Source organism: Miniopterus natalensis, chromosome 2, assembly GCF_054644295.1.
Source record: "Miniopterus natalensis isolate mMinNat1 chromosome 2, mMinNat1.hap1, whole genome shotgun sequence".
Lineage (NCBI taxonomy): Eukaryota > Metazoa > Chordata > Mammalia > Chiroptera > Miniopteridae > Miniopterus > Miniopterus natalensis.
The window spans coordinates 159237051-159261781 of NC_142082.1; the positions used below are offsets into that span (position 1 = coordinate 159237051).

At 38.8% G+C, this 24731-nt stretch overlaps 1 protein-coding gene and 2 pseudogenes across 1 annotated transcript in view; 2 read left to right on the forward strand and 1 right to left on the reverse strand.

Annotated features, from left to right (window-relative positions):
- The window catches only part of PDE3A (phosphodiesterase 3A), a 258613-nt gene that overhangs the window by 175500 nt on the left and 58382 nt on the right, over window positions 1-24731 (reverse strand). The gene's annotated exons all lie outside the window — the stretch shown is intronic.
- Window positions 5216-6396, forward strand: LOC107525279 (melanoma inhibitory activity protein 2-like; annotated as a pseudogene).
- Window positions 6514-7611, forward strand: LOC148093895 (melanoma inhibitory activity protein 2-like; annotated as a pseudogene).

Sequence of the window (24731 nt, forward strand, 5' to 3'; positions counted from 1 at the left end):
AGATTAAATTTAAGTATGATTTCCAAGAAGAGGTAGGGATGGAATCAAATTTAGAAAAGAAGACACAATTTTCCAAAGTCATTTTTGGCAGAGAAAGTCATTTAGAGTTCCCTGAAAGCCCATAAAAGAACAGTTGTCCCATGGGAATATCTATTTTGTCTGCTTTCATTCTCTGCACTGACATTTAACTTCAGAATTTAGGCATTCTTTACAATTAGATTACCTTTAAGTTGTGTTAAATAACATACTCTGTTTTTATTTCCTAAGTAACTTACTATTTCCCTACTTTTCCCACACAATATTAACTTTCATATGTCATCAAAAATATGTCATGTTTAAGACTATTATGCTTCTCTAGGCATTGTTCAGTATGCAATATTTTTAAAAAACATATAAAAGCACCTGTTTTTATTAAAAATGAAACTTTATGTGTTTTTAAACTGAAAAGGCTCCTAAATAATTATTTTCACCAACATAGCATTTGAATTAATTTATCAAATTCAGAAAGAATCAATCTGTTTCTCTGCTGAAACAGCACCCTGCCCATGAATACTTTAAGAGAGTGACTTTGAAGACAATGGGAAAGACTAATTAGAGGGAGGCTGAGGGAGGCAAGAGGCTAGAAACAGAAGACTGACAACCACCTAGGTGGGAGATGACTAAAATGGGCCGAGTCTGTGGGAACAGAGAGGAGTTGACAGATATAAAACTGACAGGACATTACAACCTAGTAAAAGTGAGTAATGAAGTTGAAAGGGCAGGCAAAAATGGTTCTTGGATGTCACACATGGGTAACTTAGAAGGATACTGATTATTGGGGTAGCTAGAAAATCTGAAAATTTCAGTAACTCCCAGTGTTAAAGAATGGCTTGGAAGTCTTTCAGGGTTAAACATGAACATGTGTCTCAAAATCTGCCCCCAAAATTAAAATTAAAAATAACAAAGGGAATGGCGTGAAGTGATCTCTGCCTCTTCATACTTGGTGAATAATGATTTTTCAAGCCAACCATCCCTGGGTTGTGAAACACAGATAAGCGCCTGTGAGCTCCAAGGCTTTGGACTTCCCAGTCCATTGTGGAGCCTGGAGGGCTCAAAGATTAGACCACGTTAGCGATACCCTGGCTGACAAAGTGGCAGCCTCACGGTGTGCAAAATAAGCTGTTCAGTTACCTCTCCTCTGGGGTCATTTAACAAGCTAGCTCCTGCCAGTAAAGGCGTCTGAAACTCGGAGCGGGGGCCTTGTGGTTCTTCCATTCTTTGTGCGGAGAAGTCCTGCAAAATCCAATTACAGCGCTTGCCAAGCCAAGACTCGCGTGGAGTGAAGGAGCGCTTCTCAAGTACTCCCTTCTCATTCCTCTCAACAGCAGTTAGGTCAAAATCCTAACAGCAACAATGAAATGATTCTCCTAAATCTGGCAGGTCCGAGGCTGCCTAACGGTGGGAGAGGACGCGCAGGCGAGATTATCGGTGCCACCCGACATTAGGCAGGCCCTGGGTCAGGGTCGTGTGCGCCGCCTCTTGCATCCACATGACGACCATTCACACCAGCTTACCAGGCTGCCGATGCCATGCCACACAATTTATCATTCTCGTTTCACTTGATCTTTACAATCAATCCTATAGATAGATCCGAATTGTCATACAGATGACCAAATAAGATCCAGAGAAATTATCTAATTTGCCCCCGACCAAAGGCTAGTGCAGAACTCAAATCATCTGCCTCTTTAATTTCCAGACAAAAGGCTAATGATAACTAGTACTAGACACAAATGCAAAATATATAATATGCAAAATGTTATTAAAATGAAAGCAAGATTCTGAGATAGCTCAAGAGTATAAAAGGGAGTACTCAGAAGTGAATAGCAAATGAAAAAATAAATACCATAATTAATTTATAAATAGAGCTCAGTCCCAGTAAAACAATGTTGCTATTTTAAAACCTAAACAGCACAACTTACTTTGCTTGAGTTTAAAGGACAAAATCACAAAGCTGGCTACAAAAAGCAGACTTGCTATTAATTTAAATGAGTGTTGAAAGAAATGTTCTTATCCATTGAACAACATTCCACTGTTTAATTAACTCAAACATTCAGATTAAAGTGGATATCTTAACAACACATAAGAAATACAGTCCAAAATCTAGTAAAAGATGCCAGAAGATGCATTTTCAATGCTTTTAAGAGAGTATTACATACTTTAAAAAGTAAATAAAAAGGAGAGCTTTTTAAAAATTCTCTTTTATATAATCAAGAGTAATAATTCATTTTTATAAAGCATTTAATGCTGAAACAGATAGGTCTATGGGGTGATGGAAAGAGTACCAGGCAGGAACATAGGAAATCATTATACAAAGCTTTGGGGCCTGAGTGTCTTCCCTTATTTAAAAAGGGTTTGGGCTAAACTATCTTTATAACTGATTGCAGAATTAAAGACTCCTAGACACACAAACAAAAGAAGAGTGGAGTTATCACTGATCTCCTTTCTTTTATCTTCTTCCTTAAAAAATCTTTCCCAGAGATTTCACATATTTATAATCTTCTGTTTTAAGCAAGTCTATTTGCTATTTCTCAAAACAGAATTTTCTAAAGGATGAACACAACCAATAACTTAGAATTTATGTTTAACAGCTGTCCTCTTTTACTCCCAATTAGATAAAAATGGAGTGTACTTATGAAAATAATACACTGGTCAAGTAGTTCAGCAACCAAGAAAAAACTTTGGAAGGCCTATTTAACAAAGGCTGCCCTCCCAACAATGAGAAAAACAAAGAAGTCTCCAAAAAGCTAATAAAATTTGTGTTTATTTCTGCAATTTTTTAAAAGTCTGGAGTTCAAAAGACAACTTATTTTTTTGCCCTCATAACCATATGATGGGAAACACACACTTCACATCCCATTCTAGCATTCAAACTAAACATGGAGAAAGGCAGGTCCCTTTAGTAACTGGAACAGGTGGTGACTTCTAAGGAGGAGAAAAAGAAGAACCATTTTATCCTAAAATTCAAATTTTATCTGTCACACACAAAGCCACATTCAGGTAATTGTTAATAGATTAGGTGATGTCCATATTCAGACTGAATTTGTCTACAGCATCAACTACACAAAAACAGAGCTAGAAACACAAAAATAGACAAAATGGTCTCTTCCTATGAGACATTTTAAAATAATGTACTAGTCATAATTTAGTCTTAAAATAATTCTTTAAAGCTACACTGAAACTAAAAAAGCATTCAAATTCACAGTATTACTCATGCCATGCATAATATCACATATGGTCAGTCACCTGAATACAACTCAATGCACCTTGTTAGATGGGTCAACAAATGGCACCTTTTCATCTCTTCCACTACTTCTTCATCTTATGGGAACAGATGCAAATTCTTGCTCCCCAATAAGGATTCTTAATTATTAGAGCTTTTTATGGTTGACATACTTTATAAAATTTAAATTTAAAACCCAACATATTTGCTTGTATAACAAAAATAGTTCCATTCACAGATTGTAACTGTCAGTGCAAAGTGTGCTTCACAGAAGCATCCTGTTTCTTTGCTTGACTTCCACGACTTTGGCTGTCAGGAATTGGAATGGGAACAATTTCCACGTTGCATAACACAGTTCAGTGTACTGGACAAAGGGTGGGGCCTCTGGACTCCCAGTGACGATTTGAATGGATCTCTAGGGAACATGCTTTTCAAGAGGCAGAAGAGAGAAAAATAAATGGGCCAGAGGGTCAGGTTTTAACCTGCTGACTTAGTTCATTGGCTCTTCACACTCAGCAATGGCCTCTAAACAGCTTCCATTTAAACACAATTTCTTATTGATCCAAAATCTCAAAAAGGGAGATCTGAGATGAGTAATATCTTTGGCACATATTCGTATTATTTATAATACTTTCTTCTTCTCAAATGTTTGTTTCAATATAGCCTCTCAACTTCTAAAAAGTAGGAATCATTTGTCCTATTTGCTTTCCCAATTTATCTATCTTCAGGACACTCAACTTTTCTATTTTCCATTTTATTCAGGACATGGAGCATTTTTAAAATTATAAATAAAAGTACTAATGATATTTAACATTCTAGAATATGCAAGCACTTAGCTTGGGAAGCTGGTGTAAAGGGAATCACACCAGAGTTGTAGGCATGTGTTAGGCTACAACTCAATATGAACTAACACAAAGGACACTCTGTTCTTGAAATACACACTCTGTAGAAATGGAAAAAAATGGCATACTAATGAAGAGAAGAAATGTGTAGAGCTACCTCCAAATTCACAGGCTTGTATCTTCAGAAAGGAAGGATTGATGAACTAAGAAAAACACACAGAATTTTTATAAGCTATATGTAACTTCACATTTCTAAAAATAAAAATAAAAATAAAAATAAATAAATAGGCTATAATGAACCTAAAAAACAGAAGTAAACAGTTATACACACAGAACGTATATGTTATGGCTAAGCTTCTAATTTCATTTTAGGATTCTTTCATATTCTCATGCTATTAACTGTTTCTTAATTCATAATACTGAGATTTGCCTAATGATATAAATAAAGTATGATATTTCAAAGGTTCATAACATGGTGAGAGTGTTTCTCCTAAAATATTTGACTTTCTATTAAGATAAGGTTTAATGGTAATTAGTCAGGTATGTGTGGAAAGCAACGGAAAACCATTTCAAAGACAGGAACCCATTCACACATGAGAAAACTAATGTTAGTGCCCATATGTCTCATTTTATTCAACATCAGATCAGCCATTTACAGTGTTGCAGTCAGTCTTCAAAAACAAAGAAAATTTGCACCACACACCATCCCACTACGCTTTGGGACCCATACAAAAACACACAGGCTTTGCCCCTCCCCTTGCCTCCCTACAGGGCCTGGCCTAAAGCAAAAGGCAGGGTGGGGTTTCGAGGAGACAGCAAGTCACAGGCTCTTGCAGGGACTGGCTTGAACTGTAGGACCATCTGGACACAAAGGTAACATAGGGGTCAAGGGTCCCTGGCGGGCAGCATGGACACTTGAGGCCTGTTAGTGCAGGTTCCTCCAGCAACCACCCCCACCCCCCACCCTAGGCAAAGGCTCTGAAGTGGTCTGGTCTGGGTTGCCTGGTGCCAATTTGGCTTCTGGACAGAAGCTGAGTATTCTCTGCCACTTACTGTTGGCTCAGTCAGGCCCTGGTTGAGGCCACTGTATCCAAGGTAGCCTCGGGCCATCGAGGAGCCCTGAACTGCCCCTCAGCTGTTGTTGGGTCTGGTCCTGGGAAAGCCCCGCAGGGTTGTGGAAGCCTTGCCTGAAGATATGAGAATAACTCCTAATCCCTATGGTTTTCCAGGGGAACTGCTGATAGGTGCAGCTATTGTTGGACTTTCTGCAGTTTTCTTGTTTTCACAGAGAAGTTTGCAATCCATTAGAAGCCAGCTTTATGTGGAAAGAGAGAAAAATGTTTGCTGTAGAACTTTCTACACAAATCAAAGAAAGATATAAACTACGTGAAAAATGTAGCCTCGTACAAAAGGAGTGTGAAGGCGTAGAGTCATTCAAGGAGTCCAGCTTTGAGAAGGAGTCAACAAAAGCCCAGAGTTAGGAGGCAATCTGTGAAAAGCTGAACAGTTCCAAATCTGCATTTGAGGATGAGATACTCTTTCTAGAAAAAAAGTTTAGAGAATCTAAACATTCTGAACAAGATGAACTGATGGTGAGTAATACAGAAAGGATACCGTCCTTACGAGATGATTCAAAATCACTCAAATCCCAAGTAGCTGATGCCGAACCAACCTTCAAAGTATTTCAGATGAATGAAGACCAACAAGATAGCTACAATGGATGCTTTGAGTGAAAGCTCCCAACTTCAGGAAAGCCAGAAACAGCTTTGACAAGAAGCTGAAGAATGGAAAGAACAAGTGAGTAAACCCAATAAACAGAAAATAACATTTGAAGACTCCAAAGTATATGTGAAACAAGTTCTATGTGATTTAAAAAAACAGATCAAGTCTCTGAACTCTCGCTAAAGATGCAAGATCGGGCAGCTGTGCTCGGAGAAGACTTAAGAGATGATAATTTGGAAATGAAGAGTGATTCAGAAAATAGTATCCATCAAAAGGAGCTTTGAAGAAGCAGATTCATGCCACTAAGTTATAGGCTTCTTTAAAAATCCTAGACAACGAAACTAAATTTACACTCAATTATCTGAAGTAGATAAAACAAAGGAAGAGCCTACAGAGTGTATTAAAAATTCCTGGACTGAACAAACATCTTTGCAGTCAGAAAATAAACATTTTGAAAATGAGAATCAAGAACTAAAGCAGAAACTTAAAGGAATGACTGAACTACATCAAGAAAATAAACTGACACTTCAGAGGAAATTTAGAGTAGAAGAAAATTACCAGTTAGAGCAGTGATTTTCAACCAGTGTGCTACGGCACACTGGTGTGCTACAAGAATTTTTAAAACATGCAGTACCTGACTATTTAGTTAGGGGCACTGGCCTCTTTTCCCTTGGATTGTCAAATAAAAAAATGACAACAGCCAACATAACAATATCTATCTGGTGTGAATACCCTGTCTTGAACTATAAATAAATAAGTCATATAACAGAACTGCATCTTATTGGTCACACCGCATAATAAAGTTGCATCTGATTGGTTAATTCTTGGTACCTGAAATCTTTATATACAAGTATAGGCACTTTTTCAAAAAGTCACTTTGGAGGAAAAAGGGTAGGTAATTACTATTATTATTATTTTGCAAATCAGTCAAAATTATACCTATCTTTCTGTCAAATCTGCAAGAAATATATTTTTTGGTATGCCACAGAATTTTTGTGATTAGTTTAAGTGTGCCATGAGATAAAAAAGGTTGAAAATTGCTGGGTTAGAGAAACAGGAAAAACTTTCTAAAGCACGTGAAGAGATCAGCCAGGCAGCTAAAGAGCTGGAGATCTATAGAAAGTGAGCCAAAGATCTTGAAGAAGCAATGGAGAGAACCACTGATCCTTATCAAGGACGGATTATTTCCCATGAGAAAAAATGCACATGATAACTGGTTGGCAGCTTGAACTGATGAAAGAAACCTCAATGATTTAAAGAAAGAAAATTCTTACAACAGACAAAAAATTAACTGAAACAGAGTTTAAATTTGAACTTTTAGAGAAAGTTCCTTATGCACTTGATCTTCCAAATACAGCATCTGGCAGAGAACATTCCCCATATGGTCCCTCACCACTGGGTCGGCCTTCATCTGAAGCTAGAACTTTTCTCTCCCCTCCAACTTTGTTGAAGGGTCTGCTCAGATTCTCACTTTTGCTTTAGCATAGAGGAGAAGAAGATCGAGAGGCCCAGGGAATCCTCTGGACCATCAGATTACTGAAGAAAATGAGAATCGAGCTGGGATAAGTTACTGATCCTCACAGGAAACCACCTGACCCTGGGTTCCTTTCACCTCCATGGGGGCAGGGTTGTAGGACGGTAATTCCGCGATCAGGCCAACCTTATCCTGATCAAGCTCCTTCTCCACAAAGGAAAGAACTCAGAAGTTTTAATAGATCTAAAGACTTGTTTTGTATTGATAATAATAATAATAATAAAATCCACCAGTTCTTTCCCCTTTTGCTTTGAGATCTGCTGACATTCAAAAAAGTCATTGGTCTTTTCCTCCAGAAAAATTTGAGTAGAGGTGAATTGGGTACCACTGAAGAGTGTTTAGGAGAGCTGTTAATACACTGAGGTCTCAACATTTCCTGGACTGGAAGTTTGAACCACATTCTTAAATACTTTAAATATCTTCAGCCTTTTTCAAGTTATCAAGGCATACTTCCAAAGACTACAACTTTTGCTGACATATTTGAAAGGATGAAAAGTTAAATGCTTGATTTAGATTTAAACGGTGAGTTTTGTAAAACGGAAACACCTTTCTGCAGGTCACTAGGATTTCCACCTGCTCATCCTTCCACTCTGACTCAGTTTAGGTTAAAAACCGTTTTCTACCTTCAACATGTTCTCAAAGTAACAAGGCAGAGTTTCCACATGCCAAAGTAAACACACTCAGTCTTTGTTTAGCACCAGACTGCTGTTATGCTACAACTCTTACCCCCCTAGCAAGACCTGATCAGCTCAAAATTTTGCCATGCATCTCCCTTTGAAATAAAAGTACATTTGATGTAGTTATCAAAATATGAGCACATGCCTGCACTAGCCCATCTCCAGTCTATACTCCACATCACTCTTCTAACGATCATGCCTCTACCCTGAGAGGTTACACTTTGGTCAGAATAAAGTCCATTGGCCTCAACATGTCCTACAAGAGCTGCCATAGTGTGTCCCACTGATTCCTCTATGACCTCTTGTGACACCACTCTCCCCTTTGTTCCTCTGCTGTACCCTCACCTATGAGATTTACATTTGCCATTTTTTCTGTCTGGAATGAATTCCCCCAGATATGCGCATGGCTTGCACCCCTGAAAAAAAGCAAATATCGCCTTATCAGTTCAAGTTTCCTTAGCCGTCCTATATTAAATAATACATATGCTCCATACCCACCTACCAATTCCACTCAGCCTGCTTGACTTTTCTTCACAGCACTTATTCCACTGAGATATTATCTATTAGAATAAAATTTCAAGTGAACAGAAGATTTATCAATTGTTATCTGGTATTCTAAATGCTTACAATAGTCTGGCACATTGTACGCATGCAATACATATCTACTCAAAGAGAGAACTGATGGTCCCTAAAAAGTTTTGACAGACCAAGAAGACAACAAGGTTGAATACGTTGGAGTCCAGGACTGACTATAAGAGAACTGCCTCCGCCACTCACCAGCCCCATTCACTGCCTTACCCAAATGTGAGGTCAGCTCGGGCAATTAACCTTCCTGGGAAGACTTGGGTTAAGGACCACAGTTCACAAGCAACGTGAAGAGGCTGGAGGAGAGCAGAAAACAATGGTCCGCCCTCACCTCATCTCAGAACACTCAACACTCTGCACTGTTCCTCGGTAGGCACTTAATAATAAATGACTGCCAGAAAGCATGATCATTTCTATTTTACTGGAGAGGGAAAAAGAAAAAGGGAGATGACATTTTCTCAGGATTTGAACTTATCCGACTGCAAAAAGGGAGAAGGCAGATAGGTGTAGTAGGAGAGGCTGGCTCTTCAAATTCTCACCAAAAAAAATGCATATTCCTCCTTCAAATTCTTATAAAATACAAATTTCTCCTTCAATTTTTCACAAAATACAAATGCTTCATTTTACTTTGGATGGGAAGGGCTTCATTTCAGGCATGTGAGTGAGAAAGGGTGGAGGGGAAAATGCTCTGACGATGCTATTTTGAAGCTATTTAGTAAGAATGGATATTTTCCTCTCTGATATTCTTGAACCACCCAGATGTCATGTTTCCATGTGCCGCTGTCTGGATGCTATCAAAGGCACTGCTTTGAGGTGAGAGAAGGGGTCATATGCTCATCTCCTCACATGCTGCTATTGCTGCTGGGTTTTTTAAAAGCTTTGTGACCTAGAAAGGAGATGTACGGTATGAATGATGCACGGACTGCAGAGAGCATTGAACGTCATCAGTCTATTTATACCTCCAGGAAGGAAAAAATGAGTACAGGCCAATGACTCTATACTCCATGGACGGGTATGCAAAGATCATCTAGAAGAAACAATAAACACAGAGAGGGAAGCATTTCTGTCGTTAGTGAGGAATAAAAGGTGAGGCCATATTCCCATTTTCCTTGGTCTTTCCAAAATTCTGTTTGCTTTTAAAGAATGTCTAGTTGATTCCTGATGTTTCCCACTACTGTGTAAAGGAATTCTGAGTCTGAGTTAAAGACACTGCCACCCACATTTTAAAAACTGGCTCCTTTCCATGTGTGCATACATGCTCACATGTGGCTATAATCTGCAGCCATTTGAACACGCTATAAATTTGGAGGGAAAGCTTTTCAGGCTTACCAAAGTATTTGGAAAAGCCTTACAGAGACTTGTGTGAGTTAACTCAGAAAAAGGGGGAAAATGAGAAGATTTTCATAGATTTGCACAATATGGTAGAAAAAATGTTTCCCAAGGTATGTAGTCAGGCTCTCTTAAATGGTAAACTATTCCCAAGACAAAGCAGGGGAATGCATCCAGGTACAGCTGTTAACACTTATTTCTGCGTCAGTGGAGAATTTAATGCCAGTCTTTACCTCTGGACTTCTAGTAGTTGTTTCTAATATAAACAGGATAGTGTGGGGTCCAATGGAAATGATGCTGTGAAACCGACCCATGTATGTGTGTGATGTCTGCCAGCTTGATTTGCTTCTGGAGCTATTTTACTAGCAGTGGTGATAGGTTTGCTGACAACTGGCAAGAGTATGAGGTGTTTTCTAAGGCTCAAGATTAGGTGTTTCCTAGTGTGAGATTTATTGATCCTCAGGGGCTCAAACCTGGTCCTGGATTCCTTCATAGAACACAAACTGATTTACTTTGAACACACCCAAGGTTCATAATAGAAACACTCCCTGTTCCTATTACTATCAAAGTCTCCTCTTCATGTCTGAGGCTGAAAATTTAAGGCAGGTTTCACCCTTTGACTACATTTGCTGAAATCACACTTGATTTAATTCTTGGAGCAGTTGCTGTCACTTCATCACGTTCACTTCTTCCACAGCCTGACCTTTAAAGGGATGAGGCTGAGTCTTGAACTGTTCAGATCTAAGAGAATTAATGCTTTATTTCTTTAATTCTGAGCACTCACAGGGCAATTTTTGAGCTTATGTATGTCCAAAATTTGTTGTCAAGTTAATGATAATCTTGCTGAAACATGTAGGACACACTGACTGATGCCTAAAGTCAATGAATTTCAATAGAATAGAAACTTATCTAATTGACCAAGCTCCTCAGAATGTGAATGGACTGATAAAAACGAATACCACCAACGGGTTTTGTGTGTTTTTGTTTTTCTGGCAAGAGCGTGTGAGTTTAAGCAGTGTGACTACTTGTTCATGTGTAGTCAGTGCCAGAAAGGAAAAGTGGGGTGGTATGAAGGTCTATTAGGGTAAAGACACTATTTAATGCACATGGAAAACTGATATTCATGATGGAGATGTGGGGACCGGTTGGGCAAGCGGGGCCAGGAAAAGCAGGACAGGAATAAAAACTCAGCCACAGCTACCTTACACTAATAGGTAAATACTTGCTGGTTGATTATACAATAGAAAGGAATGGAACTATGAGATGTATCATCTTTGAAACTTCCTCTAGATATAGAGCATTACTGAAAACAGGAACTTAATTTTCACGGGCTCCATAATTTTAAAGCTCTCCTGTCCTTTAACTTTCTGCTACATAAACCACTACTACAAAGCTCTCCCTCCTTCTTTTCCTTCTCTCATTGCCACAAAGAATCTAACTGAATGATCCCGCATTTAAATGAATGTAAAGCTGGCAAATACACATCAGTTGTTCTTTTGATAGGTTACAGAAATACAAACATTCAGGGGGAGTTCTGGACAATTAGTCACATTTTCTAAGAGGCAGAAGAATGATGTTCCATAGGAAAATCTGCTAAATGAATAAAGCCGACCAACAAATAATACCTATCTCTCTTTTTAAAGACACATTTTATTTTCATGGAATAGTTTATCTTATGATTTCCATATTTAGTATTTAACTTATCCTAATGCATCTCTGGATCATTTTCAGCACAATTACTGTGAGGCAAGAGAAAGCTAAGAGATATTTAACTTTTATATAAGACATATTTAACTCCCACATAAGAATTGGAAGAAGGTACTCTTGTTGTGCGACAATATAAACAAAACACAAGAAAAAGCAATTACTGGCCAAATTTTTTTGGATCAGACACAGCTTTTAGATTTCCTCACTTTATGTCTGTGTAGTTGATCATACTGATAATTGCTATTCAGTCCAGAAAATAATAATAAGGTATTTCCTAAGACGCTTATATAAGCAAATAACTAGCATAACTCTATTCTTAATTTCTCCTCTCACCCACATCCTCTTACCTACCTATGCAGGTAGTCAAATTCCTATATCCAGTTAGGGTGAGGACCACACTGATACAGTTAAGAAATATCCATAACAGGATAAAGATTTCTCTCCAATGCTAGATTTATATTAAATGTCCCTCAAATAAGTTTCTATATAACTTTTTCTTACAAAAGGAAATTTAAAAAACAGCAATTAGTATTGACAAGTGCTGACAACTGAAAATAGACCCCAAAATAGTAAGTATTAAGAAAAAGATGTTTTTCATAAAATTCAATACACCTATAAGAGTGTGTATTCAATGTGAAATTTTGATTCATTCTAACTCTGCTCATTGCCTTTGACCGAGGAATTCTGAGTAACAATCATGGCCTCCCTCCCCATAAAAAGAGGATGCTTCCAGCATGATGTATTATCCAAGGATAACTCAACCTATTTGCTGTGACACTGCCTTTTTCTATGACACTATCAATGGACAAGATGGTTTTAATGCAGGTTTTTGTGCCCCAGCCACTAAGTGCTTACATTTACTGAGTTAAGCATATGCTTTGAATTCAGTGTCTTAAGCTGACATGCTGATTTCAAAATACACATAATCACATCGTAAGGATTTTTGAAAGTTTTAATTTCCAAACTGCTAAATTTTTACATACTGCTAATGAACATAAATTTCAAAAGAATTGACCCACAATTTCTAATATTTAACATCCAGCAGTGTGCTGTTGACTAAATGTTTCCATGTGTCCTCCACTTTCCTCCACATGGTAGGACTGCACCTCCCCGTCTCCTGGATGTGTAGTGAGGCCATGTGAGGTCAGTGAAATGTATTCACAACAAGCGTCATGCATCACCACCAGGCAGAAGTGCTCAGAGCCAGTGTGTGATGTACCATGTTCTCTTCCCCTGCTCAGGGGAAGCACGTGTTATTTGAGCTTCCCTCAGAAATAACTGTGATAAGCCTGGTCTTCATGCCAAGCTACATGGAAATGACAGGAAAATCCCTTTTGTTGTAAGCCATTAATATCTTTGTACAGTTGTTGTTGCTGCAACTTAACTTAGCCTATCCTGACTACTACATGTACCTGGTTGTGATTATAAGGCATACTGAAAGCTTGAAGAAGAAAAAAGGAAAACAACCTACATTAAACAATTTTCAAAGCCATTTTAATATGGAATGTGTAGTGTCAACAGTTAAATTCCATTTGCATGTCTGGAAATAAATTTTCAAATTTTGTATGAACTATGGATGAAAAGGGAAGTGGTATGGCAATAAATCATGAATTCCTAACTCAGCGGGTCATGGTGGGTAGTCACTCCGGGCCTACAACTTCTTTAGTGAAAGATTTTTAAGCAAGCCCTGTCTATTGTTCTTGTGAATCTAGGTTAACACACCTTTGAAATGCCAAAAGTAATACCCCTCAAAGGCATTACCACCCTCAAGAAAGCACATAATCTTAATTATCCTGTAATCCAATCTCTACCTTGCTTTCTCCCACCTTCATGTAATTTTCCCTATGTCCCCTCCTTAATTTCAAATGCATAAAAGAAACTGAAAAACTGTTATTCTCTGGAGCATTTGCAATCTTGCTTCCAGGCAACTGTCATCAGTTTTGGCTCAAATAAACTCATAAAAATTCTCTACAGGTTTGGATGTTTCTTACATTGACAGAACTAAAGGGTCAACAAGTGGTTCAATAATTAACAATAAATAAGAACAGTGAAAGGGGATGGGAGGATCCAGTGGTGAGAAAGGGTCCTCAAGATGGAGTAACTAACCTAGGAAAGGTAGAGGAGTGAGACGAGAAAGGGACTTTAAGGGAATGGAAAATAGTTCCAAATGAAGCTATGGAGATTGGCAGGCCATGGAAAGGAGGAGGAAACATGCTGTAGACCCGGGAACATTGCAAGGTTGTAAGCAAATACACTATACAATCAGATCTCTAGTCCTGAAAGGTTTCTCTCTACAGTTTGAAGGCAGGATTGAAGAGCAGTGGGTGGGAATAGGAAGATGAAATGAGGCAAAAAGAGCAATTAGGAGGAACACATTACTCATCCTGCTCAAAAATATCCCATCAGTGACCACAGCTTACAGAATGAAATATACACCATTCTCTGTGGTACCAAAGGTCCTCCAACATCAAGAAATAGAAGCCAGTGGTCAAGGCCCCAGTCTATGGCTACAAGTTCAACTTCTGCCACATACTAGTTGTACTGATGTCCTGGTTTCTTTATCCATAAATTCTATTTCTTGAGCTTATCATGAAGATTTAAATAAGATAATAAATGTGAAATGTTTATTTTAGCAAAGTACCTGGTTCTTAGGTTAACTAGTTAATTTAGTGCATTCTATGACCCCTAACATAAGTAAGCCATTATCTTCCAATACTATATTTTTTCATTCTTCCTCAGCTAAGGATATTGCCTTTGACTATGTCTTTCTTCAGTCTCCACCTGCTAAAATTCCACTCACCCTCCAGGATCCAGGTCAAATACCATATACTCCACAAAGACTATTCTGAATGCCCCCCACCGCTCAGGAAATAATCTCTTCTAATTCTGAATTACAGCGTGTTTTCTAACTGCTTCACAGCACTTAGTTATAAACTATCTGCTGGGTAAAAGATAAAGCTTATTTTTCTCAACTGTACTATATTTTCCCTAGCCAGTATTACATATCTACCCATGCTCATTTCCAACAGAATTTCCTTATAATGTCTTGAATGTATTGATCTTCATTGTTGAATAATTTAAGAAATTAGATCCAATTCTAACATATAACTCAATAAAATATATTAATATAATATATAATATTTTTATTCATAAAGTTCAGAAACAACTATTTCACAAGACTGGTCATTTTCCCTTTCCTTTTATCTATAAATAACCAAAGACTAGACAGGTTAAATGTTCTGAAATCATATGGCATGTTGATGAGAAATCCTAAAGGAAAATTTGCAATCTCCGATTTTAAAAAAACACCTAGTTCCTGTATCCAGGAGCTGAAAGGGAAAAAAACAAATCTTCCACAGCTGGTCAGATAGCATTCTTTACTCCCACTGCCATAAAGATGTCACCAAGCAGATAGGTGTCCTTGTAAACAAATGGCCACTGAAAGTTTGTTTTTCACCCAGATCCCACCAACAAGTAAGCCCAGTATTCGTTGGTACCCTTTGTCTGGGCTGTAGCAAAGAAGCATGCATGCAAGATGTATTGTTAAGTGAGAGGACTTGTTAAGAAGCAGATTTGTGCCTGGCTGGCCTATGAACCAGGAGGTCACAGTTCGATTCCTGGTCAGGGCACATGCCTGGGTTGGGGCTTGACCCCCAGTGGAGGGGCGTGCAGGAGGCAACTAATCAATGATTCTCTCTCATCATTGATGTTTCTATCTCTCTCTCCCTCTCTCTTCCTCTCTGAAGTCAATAAAATTTTTTTTTTTTTTAAATAGGAAATTGTGAATCAAAGTAAGACTCCTCACTTCCTGTTTTACAAAAAAAAAGTAGATTTGCTCTTGAAAAGCAAATATCCCGGTAGTCTGATCACTGTAGCCTGAAAAACTTAGGGCCCAGCCCAGGTCTCCTTGGTTAAGTGATCAAGTAAAATTCAAAGGGACTTAGAAACAGTTCTTGCTTAACCACCCCGACTGTAACTTTTCTGAAATAGACTTTGACCTTTAATCTCCCGCCCATGAACTTTTTTTAGAACCAGACCAGGGCAACCTGTAATGGAGCCATCCTACCAATTTCTTTCCCATTGTAAATTACTTTGGAATTCAAATCTTTGGGAGGGTAAAACTTAAAAACTAAACCCTAAAACATAAAAGCCAGGCAGTATCAGACACAGAATGCATCACTTTAGCTTTTCATACCTCACTACAAATGCTAGGTCTTTCAAATGGCCCTCACATAGATTTTCTTTCACACTCATTAGACAGAGTCAAAGCTTAATCAGATATCTTTGACTTTTACACTATATTGTGATTTTTATAATGCTTTTATTTTTAAATAGTGCCCAAATTTAAAAAATCATAGAAACAACATAAGCAAAAAAAATTATTGATTTTGAAAGCATATCCAAATAGGTAGAGATGCCCGGCCGGGCGTGGCTCAGCGGTTGAGCGTCGACCTGAGATCCAGGCGATCAGGGTTCGATTCCCGGTCAGGGCACATGCCCGGGTTTCGGGCACGATCAATGACTCATCATTGATGTTTCTATCTCTCTCTCTCCCTCTCCTTTCCTCTCTCTGAAATCAATAAAGATATATTTAAAAAAACAAAAAAACAACAAATAGGTAGAGAAATTATAACCTATGCTATAGTCATATGTATATGACTATCTAACTATAGTTCATTTAACAAAAAAGAGATGTCACAAAACAAAGCTCTATTAGATAATGCTAGCTGTCTGTCCCTCTTTTTTCCAGGCTGACTTATGCAACATCCTGATTTTTAAAACTATTCTATCATGGAAAAATCTATCTCTAGAGTGGGGGGTGGGAGGGTAGAAAGGGAGTCCCAGTTTCTTTTTAAATTTATATTTTGAAACAGATAGTTAAATAATACAATAACCTTCATGTACTTTGAAAACACTTTGAATTATGCATTACAAGACTATAAGGTGAAGATAAAATTATGCACTTAAAAGTAAAAACTTGTCTCTAGCTGGTGTGGCTAAATGGTTGGAGCATTGGTCAGTGCACCAAAGGGCCTCAGGTTCAATTCCAGGTCAAGGGCATGTACCTGAGTTGCAGGCTGGATACCCAGTCCTGGTTGGGGTGTGTATGGGAGGCAATCAATGCATGTGTCTCTCTCACATCACATCGATGTTTCTCTCCCTCCCCGCCCCGTCTCCTCTCCCCCTCTCTCTAAAAAAGCAATGGGGGAAAAAATCCTTGCAATGGAACAAAATCCTTGGGAGAGGATTAACCAAAAAAAAAAAGTAAAAACTTGCCCTGGCCATGTGGCTTATTCAGTTGCAACATCACCCCACACACCAAAAGGCAACGGGGTTCAATTCCTGATCAGGGCACATACCGACATCTCTCTTTCTCTCTCTCCCCTTCCTATCTCTCTAAAATTAATAAAAACATATCCTTGGGTAAGGATTAAAAAAAAAAAAAAGTAAAAACTTAACAGATGCCCTTTTGCCTACAGCATTTACAATTCTGTAATATGAAAACATTTTGCTTTGCTAGATAAGCAGTCTGTAATGCTCAGTGATCGGAATATCCTCAAGTGCAATACTTCATACATCAAATAGAGATTTTATTAGATTTTTTTCCAATATTACTGTAAAAATTGAATGATTAAGAGATGATAAAAATATTTTCACAAATGTAAAGACTCAATACTGTGGGTATAATAAAACTTCATGTTTTTCCCTTTTCTACTGACTAGAAGTTGATATAAATAGATGAAATTCATATTGGATGTCATATATGAATGCTAGGACAAAAATAAATTTGAATATTTTTCCAGTTTTGTCATGGTCCCTCTCGACAATTAAATCTTACTGCTCTCAACCTCTTCCTTACAAAATTAACTGAGATGAATGAGGCTTTTAAAATCCTACTGTCATTTTATGGGCATTACAGAAAAACTGTATTCTGAAACAAAGTGAAGATTTCAATTTTTCAAATTTTGAAGCTGACTTAAAGATAGAACATAGTAAGTGACAAGAGAATCCAGGAATCAGGGGTCTGGCTCAGTGATTAAAAGTAGTTACTCGACTGGAAGCAAGACACAGCATCTCTGGACTGTAGCTGTATTACAGGAAACATGCTATCTCGGAGCATGCCCTATCTTATGAAGACATGACAGAAGCTAAATTACTCCAACATTTCTACATTATAGTATGTGTCTGAATGCACACCATATTTTTCTGCATTATATTTTGCATTGCTTTTTAAATGAATGAATTCTGAGCTACATTTTCTTATATTATTAAAGCAGCACTAAGTGCAATATAAATATCTGAAAAGAATTACTTCTGTGTATTCCCATAACCTTGGAATGCTGAGAAGTGTATTTGGCTTGAGACACAGCATAGCAGTCATGACAACTCCACCTTAACATTATACACAGCAGACTTCTTTAAAGGAGAAATTACTATGTGGTAAAGCATTATAGTAAACACTCAAAAGCTGGTTGTGCTAAAGATAAATTGGGAATCTAGGAGGCTGAACACCTGTGGATAGTTAGGAGCTTCCTTAAAAGAAAAATAGAGGAACTTGATGAACTCTGGAGAAAATGAACCTAATTCTTTCCAGCGACATTCTCTACATCCAAGAAAAAGAAGCCTTCATTACCAGCTGGAATCAGCCATAGGAAATCAAGAAAAGTCTTAATGTTAGCAATACCCTCGCCTGGGTCTGCTTAGGAGGACAATTATAATGAGATTATTACCTCTTTTGACTGGTAGTCTTACTGAGGAAAGCAATCTTTTTCTTTACATAAAAATAGGATTAGCTGCCTGGCCCAGTGTGACTCGGTGGTTGAGCACTGACCTAGGATCCAGGAGACTGAGGTTCGATTCCCGGTCAGGGCACATGCCTGGGTTGTGGGCTCCATCCCCAGTCAGGGGTGTGCAGGAGGCAGCCGATCAATGACGACTCTCCCATCACTGATGTTTCAGCTCTCCCTTTCCCTCTCTCCTCCTCTCTCTGAAATCAATAAAGATATGTTTTTAAAAATAATGATAGAATTAGCCAGAACTGCACTGGGAAGAGTTAATATCAGCAACATAGTGCTAGCCCTAAATTTAGTTCATTTCTAACTTTTGAGCTACGGGCTCAAAAGGATATTCAACATGATAAAATGTAAACTGTGTGAGTACAAGTGTCTACTTTCTGCTCTAGGTCTATCGCCTATAATATTACAGGCACATAGTAAGGACACAATCACTATTTGAATAATTAAATGAAGGCTGAGTTAAGTGTGACACTGGTTCCCACATGCGGACCATGACAAAATTTCCCTGCTTTGTAGCACAATTGAAACAAAGCCTGAAATTTTGTCATGAGCTATCTACTAAGCTCTAGTATTAAAGTTGATTTCTCTCGCCCGGCCGGGCGGGGCTCAGCGGTTGAGCATCGACCTAGGATCCAGGCAACCGGGGTACGATTCCTGGTCAGGGCACATGCCCGGGTCGCAGGCACGATCCTCAGTCAGGGGCGTGCAGGAGGCAGCTGATCAATGACTCTCTCATCATTGATGTTTCTCTCTCTCTCCCTCTCTCTCTCCGTCTCCTTTCCTCTCTGAAGTCAATAAAGATATATTTTTTAAAAAAATGATTTATCTCACCTCATCCAGCATTCTCAATTTTTGTTTGCAGAGTCCAGAGGTAGAGTCAATATTCAAAGAAATCACATACCATTCACTCAGAAAATACCTTAAATTTTACCCAGAAGCCCAGGCAGGAGGGGGGAAAAGAGGGGGGAAAGGGGGTAGTCATAACTTAGAATTACAGAGGAAGAAAGATTTAAAATTATTTCACCTATCCTGCAAAGAAAAGCTTTGTTCTAAGGGGAAAGCTAGTTCAGTTTTATTTGACCCGAAACCTTGCTAAGGCTGGAAGAGAGTTGCTTTGCAATCATATAGGAAAGGTTTGAGTATTAAATATAAAATCTGAACAAGTAGTTCCTGTTTTCAAATATACACATGATCTTTTTGAGCATTTAAGCCACTCTTGGTCTCAATCGACTTCCTTCTTCCCCTGTATAATCGAGTAAGGTTTTTTTGACAAAAGACCTTGAGCCCCTGAGAATGTGTGCCTCGTGGAACTTAGAGCAGGCAGAGTAAAGTGGCACCCACTGTCCTCAGAGAGCAAAGGTAACCAGAACCAGAATCCTAGAGATGAAATCATACAGATCTTTTGCTAAATCCCCAGTACCTCTGACTAAATACTTCCCTCAGTCCCAGACACCGTAACTGTCAGTCATTTTTGGCCTGTTATTCCAACATGAAAAGTCTGACTTTAGCACCATAAAAGTCTTGGGAAAAAAACATTTTTGAACGCTGGTGGGCTCAGGGGACTGATACTGGAATATGAACCTTTCACCCCTAAGACGGTTTCTTGGGAACAGAAAGCAGCATATTTTTTTCAGTATAACCCTCCTGCACCGCCCATTCTCCCAGGTGGTGCTAAAACATACAGCAGCTGCTGGCTGTCAGTGTTTCTGCAGCACCCTAAGGTGGGCTTTGAAATGCCAGCCCCAGAGCTTCAGAAAATTTGCACATACTGTAATTGATACCATTATAATAAACCGAGTTATTAATAACTGGAAAGGAGCAAAGAGACTGGACAGGTGGAGAATAGATGCATGCCCAGGAAAGTCTGGATGACGTAGGGAAGGTACCTGTGTGTCAGTCACACCTGGGAGCAGGTCATTGGCCAGGACAGATGCGGTCACTGCAAGGGTGTGAAATCCGAGACACATAAACTCCTAAACAAAGGAGTTCCCTCGGCTCTTGCTCTCTTGGGACTCCTGCTGTAGGGTATGCTCTCACAGCTCTGGATTTGCCCACACAGCCCACGGCTATGTGGACTCCACACACAATGGGCTAATGGGCTGCGACTAGCCTTACGCTGCGCTGGACCCAGCTCCACCATGGAACAGAAACTTTGGGCACTGGCTTTGCTTTTAGCTGCTGAATCCCCAACTGCACCTCTTCCAGGACTGGTTTAAGGGAAATGGGACTTTAGAGACACAGAGATATAATTCCATGCAAATAAAAATCACTCATTCTCCCATGTGAGTCTTAGAAAATTATTATTCTGAAGATATGGTAAGAACCTAACCCCCAGCACCCAGTGGAGAAAGGGATCCCCTACTTCCACTGGTGGACACCCCACTTCCATCAATAACATAATCACCTGGGGATTTGCTAAAAATGCAGATTTTGATTCAGTAATCTAGTGTGGGGCTTGAGATTCTGCATTTCTAGCAGCTCCCAGGTAATGTTGACCCATGAACCTTACTTACTTTGAGAGGCAAGGATCTATTCTACCTTGCCTACGGAATTTAACTTTCAGGTGACCACAAACATTCCTATGCACCAAGAATCTTTATATTGCACAATACCAGAAATCACACACACACACACACACACACACACACACACACACGGGAGAAAAATTCTGGTTTCCCTTATTTGTTTGTTTAGATCCAACACTGTATCATACCAAGAGTGGTTAGATAACCTTGTAGTCTATAATCTGACCATTTCTAGCTTTGTACCTACACTATAATATAAAAGCATCTGGGCATTTGTCACGTGATCCTTACAATAGCTGTGAGCTAAGCAGAGCAGGAATAATTACTATTTCAGAAAAGGAGAAAATAGACTGATCAAGTTAAGCAACTTATTCAGGGCATCTCATAACTAGTAAGAATCAGATCCAGAATCACACTCAAATTTTGGGACATGCCCCCCCCTCCCCAACCATATCTAGAGTCCACCCACTATAATGGTGCCTTTCACAATCACCCACCTTCTCCAACCACCCAGACCAGTTTTCTCTAGTGTTTGTTATACTATTGCTCCCTTAGTTGTATAACAAACAAAAAATATCAATGTCATATGGGGTTGCTTGGGGTTCACTATTTCAGAACATGTTGTATCCAAAATGATTTTTTTTTTTAAATCTGGAAGGGAAGCCTACATTCTTCTGGATGACACATAGCTGAATAGAAGATTTAGGATTCTCAAGATGATTCAACGGCAGAGAGATATTTTGATCAATCTGAACACAAATGCTAGTTATAGGTCATCAGTGTTAGGAACTGAGTGAAAATGCTCCACAATCAAGAATCTCACGGTGACTCCACAGTAACAAGGCAGGCAACTGGGATGCCCCGTGACACAGTGTGAAAAGAGAAGGGTCGCCCGCCTGTCTGGGCTATTCTCAGAGAGAAGCTCCCTCTGGGGTATGAGTTCAAGAGCCCCGGGCCCTTTCTGCTCAGTTTGCTGCTCTACCCCAGCTCCAGAAAAAGGCCTGCTATGTAGAAGGTGCTCCCTAAATACTTTTAAACCAAGCATGGATGTCTTATTATACAGATACACAATGTAATAAAGGGTGGGAAGAGATTAACCAGAGAACTTATAAGCATATGCAAACAACCCACCGACACAGACAATGGACAGGCGGGCCGGGGAGGGGTGGGAGGTGGCTGGAGGAGGGTGAGGGGAGGCAGTGGGGACATCTGTAATACTCTCAATAAAAAAAATAGAAAAAAGAAAAAGAATAATAATAAAAAGAGATCTCCTCATTTCTTTCCAAGTGGATTATTTTTGCACATCAACATGAATTAAAAGTTGTTTTAAAATCTTTAATCCTTGAGAAAACTAAAGACGCTCTGTTCTTCACCAACTGACTAAAAATTATTCTTTGGTGTCTAAAAGATATAAACCCAATGCAATAAATTCCACACTACATCAGTACTAGACAGAATCAAACAGAAAAAGATAGCAGATGGCATTTATGTCAACCCCACTGTTCATGATACTGTGGGAACTTAGTTTCTGATTTTCCTCCAGATCTTGGCTCAGTCTGCATTCCATGAAAAAAGTATATTATAGGTTCTTCACAGCACCATGTATTTCTCTTTCTTAAATGTCATATACTTTTACATGTGTTTACTTTAACTGTCTCTCCCACTAGGCTACACTCCCTTTGAGGACAGGGATTGTCACATTTTGATCTCAAGTGTATCCATTGAACCTGCCAGGTCATGATCCTCACCAGGTCCAGGAGTTACTAAAACGTAGCAAATATCCTCTAAAGACAATGAATTCTAAATAGTCTCTCTGGCTCCTTCCTCACAGGAAGAAAGATGAGAATAGAGGATACTTGGGTAGACTCTATGGAAGTACAATACATCACACAAATGAAAAGATTCTAGGGAATTTCAATGGAAACAAATTGTAAATTGACATTACAAATGCATGTTCCCCCCCTGGTCCACAGATGACCTGGGACACATGCTGGACTCATGAGAGAACGGCTTACAGATACTCAAGGCTGTAGTAAGACACAGAAACTCAGCTGAAATGGTGGAAAACGGGAAAGTTCGCTTCAATATTCATGTCTTGATTTAACGAATCAACTAAGATGAAGCACTTCAGTGATATTTTAAAAGAATATCATTGTTACACACTATTTTTAACAACGTGGGAGCCTTGAAACCCCACCATTAGAAGCACTGGATTTAAGGAAGAACAAAGTAAATTCAAGTTAAATGAGAACTGAGCTCAGAGTGAAAAAAATAACTGACCACCCAATGTTTCTACAAGCAATTCTGATTCAAAACTGGTCATAGTGGAGGAAGACAACTGTAAAGCACTGTGACCATCCAGGAATTTCACCTGTGCATGCCCTTTCCCCACAACCTATGAAAACTTCTCTGTGAAGCCTGTAAACAGGAGTCTATAAATAATGAATTTGAAGGCAAAATTGTGACAGAGAAGGCATATATTTTATCTATGTAGGTACAGAAATATCCTTCCAGTAGCACAATACTTTTCTCAAACTTACTTAAATTATATTCTGTCTATATTTTTTATTTGTGATGCTGTTCTTACAAATACTTATTTCGGGGGGCTGCTAGGACAGTGCTGCCTCATTCTTAATCTCATCATCTTTACACTTGGACATGAGGCCCAGAGGCACATTAGCTATATTCCCTCCCACCAGAGTGAAGGATTTCCAGGGAAAATGGAGCCAGAGCTCTTTGAAGAAGTCAACCCTGAGACCTTCTAGACTTCCACTTGTGGGACAATATACTTCTGTTCTTATCATATACATCACTTTTGATTGGGCTTTTATCTCTGTACACAAAAGCGCACAGAAAGATACATTTTCATTATTTAATAACCATCACCTAAATTTCAAGAACAATTTTTATTTATTTCTTAAATATATCTTTATTGATTTCAGAGAGAGGAAAGGAGAGGGAGAGAGAGAGAAACATCAATGATGAGAGAGTCATTGATGGGCTGCCTCCTGCACGCCCCCGGCTGGGGATCGAGCCCGCAACCCGGGCCTGTGCCCTGACCGGGAATCGAACCCCGATCGCCTGGATCTTAGGTCGACGCTCAACCGCTGAGCCACGCCCGGCCGGACTCAAGAACAATTTTAACTAGCAAATGGAATGGTACCAAATTGAAACATTGCATTTGGAATATAATACTGTACGGGTTTTTTGAAAAATGTCGTTCAGAGAGTAGGCTAAATAAACTAAGGAATTAGCCATCTAAATTTTTATAATGACACAAAAAAGGTAAGAAGAGAAAAAAATAATTTAAGTTTTTCCTTTTCTTAAGAAATTTCCCAGCATTTTCTATATTCTCAGAAACAGTGAGACCTCAATAAATCTGGGAATTTCATTCAGAAGTAAATCCTTCACCTTTTGTTATAGAAAAGAGTACCTAAGTATCTGGTGAACTGGGAAATTGGATAGATGCGCATCTGTGTGACTGTGGGCTTAGCTTGTTCATCTAACCACCTTAGGTCTTAGCTTGTTCACCTATAAATAAAAACATTTTCTAGTTCAAATGTTTCATCAACATTGGCACATTATCACTTCCTTTTGTAAAAGATTTATGAAGAAATCATACTCTGAATGTGCATTTTAAAAGTGCTTACAGTCAGATCACCAGGCCACTCAATCTCATTTGTCTTAGTTTTACTTTAACTCCCAGAAACTTATGAATGTTACAGCAGTTGCATGATGCATTACAAAACTAACA